This window comes from Lactuca saligna, chromosome 6, assembly GCF_052625555.1.
Source record: "Lactuca saligna cultivar CGN05327 chromosome 6, ASM5262555v1, whole genome shotgun sequence".
Lineage (NCBI taxonomy): Eukaryota > Viridiplantae > Streptophyta > Magnoliopsida > Asterales > Asteraceae > Lactuca > Lactuca saligna.
This window is the reverse complement of record NC_136422.1, coordinates 157,240,640-157,248,573: the sequence shown is the minus strand read 5'-3', so window position 1 is coordinate 157,248,573 and position 7,934 is coordinate 157,240,640.

Here is a 7,934-nt window from a genome sequence, read left to right as displayed (position 1 = left end):
AAGCAAAAAGATGAGGGTATTTAATTTTCATCTGATCCTCACGCTCCCAAATGAACTCTGGTCCTCGTTTGGCATTCCAACGCACTTTCACAATTGGGATGCGACTTTGTTTTGTTCATTTAATCTCTCGGTCCATAATCTCCACAGGTTTTTTCACGAAGTTGAGGCTATCGTTGATCTCAATATCTTCGAGTGGGATTACGAGAGTCTCGTCGGATAGGCACTTTTTCAAGTTCGAAACATGAAAGGTAGGATGTATATTGATGAGCTCGCGAGGTAGATTAAGTTTGTAAGCTACGTGGTCGATTCTATTGTCACAACTGGAAATTTTGTGTCATGTAATCCATACACTCAAACTAATGTGAATCAAAAACTTCAATCAAATACATTATACAAATACTACAAATAGTCATCAAACAATTGGAAGACCCTAGAAGTTCTTGTTAAGTCCATTTTGGACTAGAACTTCCTTATTGGATCCAAATGGACCAATAAGCTTCCAATTAGATTATCATGAGCTTAGAAACTTAATTGGGCTCTAATTGGACCCACATTCATTTATTTCAATATTTTGGGCTAGGTGGAACCTAGAATGAAATAAATCACAAGCTTTGATCCATAATTTAACCTAACCTAGCTTAATGAAGCATAAAAATCACAATTTTATTTTATAAGGCCAATAAGCACCCCACACTACCTCTAATGTTGGGCTTAGGGGCAAAAAGCCCAAAAATCCTTTCTTCTCTCCCCATTCTCGGCCCAAGCCCAAGGAAAAAGGGAGAGTTGACCTTGGGTTGCCACCTCATTTTTACCCATAGGATCTCCATGCAAAATCTCATTCATCCATGCAAGCATCACCTCAAGGTCTTTTCTTCCTTCTCTCTCTCTCCCTCCCCCTTCTTCTTGTTTCGGCCGAGGCTAACCAACACACACACACACCTCACAAATTCTCTCAAAATCCTCTCAAGAAACTCTCTCCTTCCTCTCCAAAAATTTCGAGAATTCCAAGAGGATTTCAAGGGGATTTTTGCAAGATTAACATCATCTAAGGTAAGATTATGCATGGATCTATGATTTATATTCTTTTGTTATCAAATCCCTTTCTAATCCATGCAAAAACCGTGATTTTGCACCTTAGAAAGCTTCATACACTCGAAAACTTCATCAAGGGTGCTAAGGCCAAAAATCACCAAACTTTCTTCTATTCTTTCTTCAAAAACCGAACCAACACCCAAGGTGAGTTTCATATCCCCTTATTTTCGAATTTTTATGAGTTTTTATGGGGGAGAATACAAGAAAATGTGAAGATCCATCATTATGTGTATGTTGTGGTTGATTTCTATGCTTACATGTATGTTTTGTATGATTTTATTGATAGATCTAGGGTGATATGCTAAAAACCGAGACATATATTTTATCATAGCACAAAATAGACTATCACATGCAAAGGATACTAAGAAAATGGCTAAATAGCTTAACACCACTTAACTTGGGCTACAAACTCATTTTTTTGACAAGAAATGTTGAAAATACAAAGTTGAAGGGCCTAATATGAAACATTTCGAAATCTGATGGGTGAGATGAACCAAAACAGTTTACATAATGTATTTTTCTGAAAATATACTATTTAGAGGGTTAAAAACATAAATTCCAAGCTTATTGGGCTAAATATGACATTTTCGGCCCAATAAGGCCCAATATGCGGAATTTTCTAAATTGGAGGACCAAAACTGCATTTTTCTGTAAAACAGTGGGCTATAAGTGTTCCATATGCTTTTCAAAGGTTTAAAATGCTTTCCAAATTTAAAAGGGACCAAAATTGTAAAATTTTTCCAAATTGGGTCAAAAATGTAAAAGTTGCGAAAAATAGGGGCTATAACCGAGAAAACTGAAGTTTCAAGGGCTTAAACTGTTTTCTATGATAAGTTTGCTGGAAAAATACTTATGTCAATAATTTTTGGTATAAAAATGTCAAGAAAATTGATTTAAGGACCAAACCGGAAAGTTTTTAAATAAAGGGGTAAAAAGAGTAAATTCTTCAATTAAGGAGGGGCTGAAAACAGAAAATCTTCAAGGCTAGTTAATATATGCAATTTGACCAATTGATGGTAACACGCTTGTCGACGAAATACAATATACTACAATACCAAAAGTCGTTGTCAAACGAATTGGTTCGGTCTCGAACCAATAAAAATCCAAAATCATTAACACGACGAAGCTACGACATTTCGATTCATAACCATAACGATTACGATTACATGCGAGTGTGCACAGACGTCTACGCACCATCTTTGGGCCCCAAAAGTGTAAAATCTTGTCTGTTGAGCCTAGCTAGCCCAACGACCTGATCTTAAGGCCCGAAGGTCTCTCTCTCTTACGAAGTGTTGGGTTTTACTGACTCGACATAACGTAAAAGGACTTTCAATGGCAAACATGCTGCTGGTCCCCAAGGGTCCTTCAGTGCTGCTAGTAAAGTCTGTAACTCACGATTGCGAGTTGGGCTTCGGGCCCTTCGCAATTGCATTTGGTCTCGGACGACGCGGGGAAACCCCGAAGGTTTCGTACCTTCTCCCTTCCCTCCGGTCGTGGGACTTTACAAGTCCGGGAGGATCGAGTCGCGTGAAGATTTACGAGTGACGCCTAAAAGGATCACTTGTAAGGTTGTTGACTTGACGTTTTCACTAACGCATGTCCCAACACTTCACCACTCTCGGTATTCTCGATGCCTCCGGAATACAACGATACAACGATAGGAAAACGTCGGGTTTTCCTAGGATTTCAATAACGATTACGAATTTCCAGTCGAATTTCACAACTCTTACGCTTACATCTATAGAATTCAAACAAGCATACTCATGGATCATTACCTATTTTTATTACACCATTCAATTTCTAGAAAATATCGGATTTTCTAAAGGTTTTCAAACAACACACTGGATTTCAAACTCTACTTATGAACTCACCAACATTTCATATGTTGACGTTTTTCAAAATACTTGTATTCTCAGGTAACAGATAAAGTGAAGATGATTTGTACTCGCTGACGTTTTGCTGTGAATTAAGTAGTACCAAACAGTTATTTCTTTGAATGTAATTTTTGGAACAATGTAATGAACGTAAACGTTACCAGTTGTATCATTTCCAAATGTTGGTGATGTATAATGTTATGTTTCATGTGTATGCATTGTTATGGTATTCAATGAGTCACGATAGCCCCCGGACGTTTCCGCCGTCTGGTTCGGGGGTGTGACATCTAGCGAGAATATCAAAAGGCCCTATGTATCTTGGATTCAGCTTTCCACGCTTTCCAAAGCGTATCAATCCCTTCTAGGGTGAGACTTTCAAAAGGACTCGGTCTCCCACCTGGAACTCCAAGGGTTTTCTTTGTTTGTCTGCGTAGCTTTTCTGTCGGTCTCTAGCGGCTTTCAATCATTCACGAATCTGAATGATCTTCTATGTCATTTCTCGAATGATCTCCGTACCTGTGAGAGTGCTTTCAGGAGCTCGTCCACTAGCTAATTGAGTGTCACCCACTTCAGCCCAACACAGAGGGGACTTGCACTTTCGGCCATATAGGGCTTCGAATGGAGCAACCTTGATGCTCATGTGATAACTGTTGTTGTAGCAAAAATCGACAAGGGGTAAGTGGGTATCCCATGCCTTACCAAAGTCAATCACACATGCTCGTAGCATATCTTCCATGGTTTGGATGGCTCTCTCACTTTATCCATCAGTTTGCGGGTGGTAGGCTGTACTCATGTCCAACCTCGTTCCCAAGGAGTTTTGCAGCGACTGACAAAATCTCGAAGTGAATCTGCTATCCCTATCGGAGATAATAGATATGGGAATACCATGCAGCCGTATGATCTCCCTAATATATGTTATTGTGAAAGCTAGAGCAATTTTAATTGTTCACCGTCAATGCATTGTGGGTATTGAATTGTGGGTTTCACTTAGCATGTAGTGACACGAAGCGAAGATCATAAACATAGAGATTGTGTAACCATAAACCTCAGTGGTAAATACCGAGAGTCTCAAGGGTTACGTTGGTGAATCGAAAGTAGATGGAGAATATAAGGAGGTGGCTTAAGGACCGAATGTACCTTCTGCTAGATAATCCTGACAGAGCAGAGAAACTCTTAACTCATATGAGGAGAGTAAGGTTGCTCTATACCAAGTGGTATAAATTAGCCTGATTTGGAAGAAACGATAGGTATAGATCGAATCATTAAGGCCTACTCAAGATCGTAGAGGCTTAAGATAACATGCAGTGGCATGCTTCTAGGTACCCTTAACTAGTGCATTATGAAATTGAATCGTACATGTCTTAGATCCACAATCGGTTATACTTGTATTCGTATTACCTAAGAAGAATAAAGAGATACACCAAACAAACCAGACACACATTCGAGACAGATAAAACTTAGAGAAAGTTTTGAATTTTTCTGGAAAAATAACACTAAAAACTGAAATATAAAATGTTTTTGGATTTTTGAAATTTTCTGAAAAAGAATAAAAATAGAAAGATAAAATATTTTTGGATTTTTGAAATTTTATGAAAAAAAATAAAAACAGAAAGATAAAATAGTTTTGGATTTTTGAAATTTTCTAAAAAAGAGAGAAACAAAACAAAAATGTACAACCTTTAAACAACACCTTTTTGAGATAAGTGAATACAAGTATAGTGGGATTGAACCCGAAATAGACCGAGCATTCGGTTCATTTCACTTTCAACTTTTAGTTTTGAAATGGTGCTTTTGGTACTGACTCCGATTCTATCATACCTAGGCCTTGCAGGATCTTATGAAAACTTGCTTCAGGAAGGGCTTTAGTGAAGATGTCGGCCAGTTGATCAGTGGTTCGGACAAAGTGTATTTCGACGTTTCCATCTTCCACATGATCCTTAATAAAGTGATACCTTAGTGCTATATGCTTGGTCTTGGAGTGTTGCACTGGGTTATGACAGATCCTAATTGCACTTTCTCAGTCACAATATAGTGGGATCTTTTTCATACTGAGTCCATAGTCCCGGAGTTGGCTTTGGATCCAAATTACTTGTGATGTGCAGGAGGCAGCTGCAATATACTCTACTTCGGCTGTAGATAGAGAAACACAAGTTTGTTTCTTCGATTGCCAGCTAACTAACTTTCCGTCTAGAAATTGATAGCCTCCTGTGGTGCTTTTTCGGTCGAGACCGCATCCACCTAAATCATCATCTGAGTAGGCTTGGACAAAGAAGCCTAAGTTTGATGGATACCAGAGACCGAGAGAGGTGATTCGCTTCAAATATCGAAAAATATTCTTCACTGCCAGCATGTGTGGTTCGCGAGGATTTGCTTGAAACCTGACACAATACCATACTGAAAACATTATATCGGGCCTGCTAGCTGTGAGATACATTAGGGAACCAATCATTTGGCAATATAGTGTGATGTCGACTGCCGTTTTTTCCAAAGATGGTGTGAGTTTGGTTCCGAACGCCATAGGGACTTTGACCTCTGAATTTCCCATCATGCCGAATTTGCAAGGAGAGTCTTTGTGTATGCTTCCTGGTTGATAAAGATGCCTTCGGGTCCCTGTCTAATATTTAAGCCAAGGAAAAAGTTAATTGGACCCATTGAGCTCATTTCAAATTTAGTCTCCATCAACTTCCTGAATTCAGCTGTTAGGCTGGGATTCGTAGAGCCGAAGATGATATCATCGACATAGATTTGAACAATCATGAGGTGGTTACGTTCCTTTTTATGAAAGAAGGTTGGGTCAACCGAACCCTGTTTGAATTTAGACATCTTTAAAAACTTAGTTAAACTTTCATACCATGCCCTAGGAGCTTGTTTCAGACCATAAATAGCTTTATCCAAGATGTAGCAGTGATTTGGATGCTTTTTATTTATAAAGCCAGGAGGTTGCTCCACGTACACAGTTTCTTCAAGTTCGCCATTCAGAAAGGCACACTTCACATCCATTTGGAAGACCTCAAAGTTTTTGTTTGTGGCATAGGCAAGAAAAATTCAACTGATTCCAGTCTTGCAACTGGAGCGAATGTCTCTTCGTAATCGATTCCTTCTTCCTGGAATATCCTTTCACCACTAGCCGAGCTTTATTCCAGATCACATTGCCCTCCTTATCCAGTTTGTTTCTGAATACCCATTTGAGACCGACAACTGAGGCATCTTCAGGAGTTGGAATAAGTCGCTAGACCTTATTTTTTTCGAACTCATTGAGTTTGTCTTGCATTGCCTGAACCCAATCTGAATGATCGAGAGCATTATTGATGGTCTTCGGCTCTATTTTGGATATGAATGAGTTAAACATGATGAATTCTACTTTGGAGAACAGAGCTGTTTGCTTCACTTTTAGTTGTGATCGCGTTAGAACCTTTTCTGAGGCATCACCTACTATTTGAGAAACTGGGTGATCTCTGTTCCATTTGATGAGAGGAGGATAATTTGGATCATAAGAGGGATCCAACTCAACATATACTTCTTCTTCCAACTCTGATTGTAAATCATCATCATAAAGCTTATCAGAATGCTCCCACTCAACAGATGATGAGACTTGTGGTTGTGATCTAAAAAATCCGTCTTCTTGTTGGCTTGCGGGCTGTACCGGACCTTCAGGTGTTGTAGGTCTTTCTGTTTCTTCTTTTGGTTGCTACAGGACTTCCGGGTGTACCCGGACTTTCGGGTATTTCAAAGAATGGATTCTCCCCCTGGATTTGTGAGTCATCTCGATCTGAAGGAACATGATTCTCCCCCTTGACTGAAGTGTTGCTTTGAGGAGGTTCGTTTCCAACCGGTTCTTCTTCTGACATTCGTTTGGCTGCATCTTCAACAATCTTCTTAAGGTGATCTACCTTGTTGTCTGCAGCTCTAGCTTCAGAATGAATTGCCTTCTCAGGTTCATCAAATAAATCCATGAATTGGTCAAAAAGATTGGCGATTGATGCTTTGACCTGACTGGTTTGAGAGAAAATCTCTCCAAATGTCCCTTCGGTAGGCTTCATCTTCATGACATAAATGTCATCAAACGTCACATAATAGGTTTCTTCAATGTGTTTAGAGCGCTTATTCAGAACCCTTTATTCTTTTGAAGTAAGAGAGTATCCCAGGAAGATGCCTTCATCAGCTTTGACATCGAATTTGTTGCGATGCACTTTGGAATTGAAGATGAAGCACCTAGAGCCGAAAACATGGAAGAACTTGACATTCGGTTTCCTGTTATTAAGAATCTCAAAGGGAGTAAGAGAAAAACGCTTATTGAGATAAGACCTGTTTTGAGTGTAGCAAGCTGCAGCAATGGCGTCTGCCCAGAAATATAGAGGAAGAGAGGCATAACTTAGCATGGTTCGGGCTGCCTCACACAGGGACCGATTTCGCCTTTCGACAATTCCATTCTGTTAAGGAGTATAGGGGGATGAGAAATTGTGACTCGTGCCTTTGTCTGCTAAGAAATCTTCTAATTCTTTGTTCTTGAATTCTAGTCCATTGTCGCTTCTGATGTTTCGAACAACTTTTCTCAGTTGCACTTCAACCTGCTTGATAAAGATCTTCAGCTTGGGAGTTGCCTCGGATTTGAGTTTTAGAAAGAACAGCCAAGTAAACCTTGAGAAGTCATCAACAATAACAAGGATGTATTTGTTACCGCCAATGCTCTCAATTGATGATGGACCACATAAGTCGATGTGAAGCAACTCAAGTAGTTCAACAACTTTTGTATTTATGATTGTTGGGTGACTTTGGCGACTTTGTTGCCCCATTTCACAAGCAGCACATAAATGTTCTCGATCGAACTTGAGCAGTGGAAGACCCCAAACATGATCACCGATAACAAGCTTGTTGATGTCTTTGAAGTTGAGGTGCGAGAGCCTTCGGTGCCACAACCAGCTTTCGTCTGAATGAGCTTTAGACAAAAGACATATGGCTGGTTTGCCT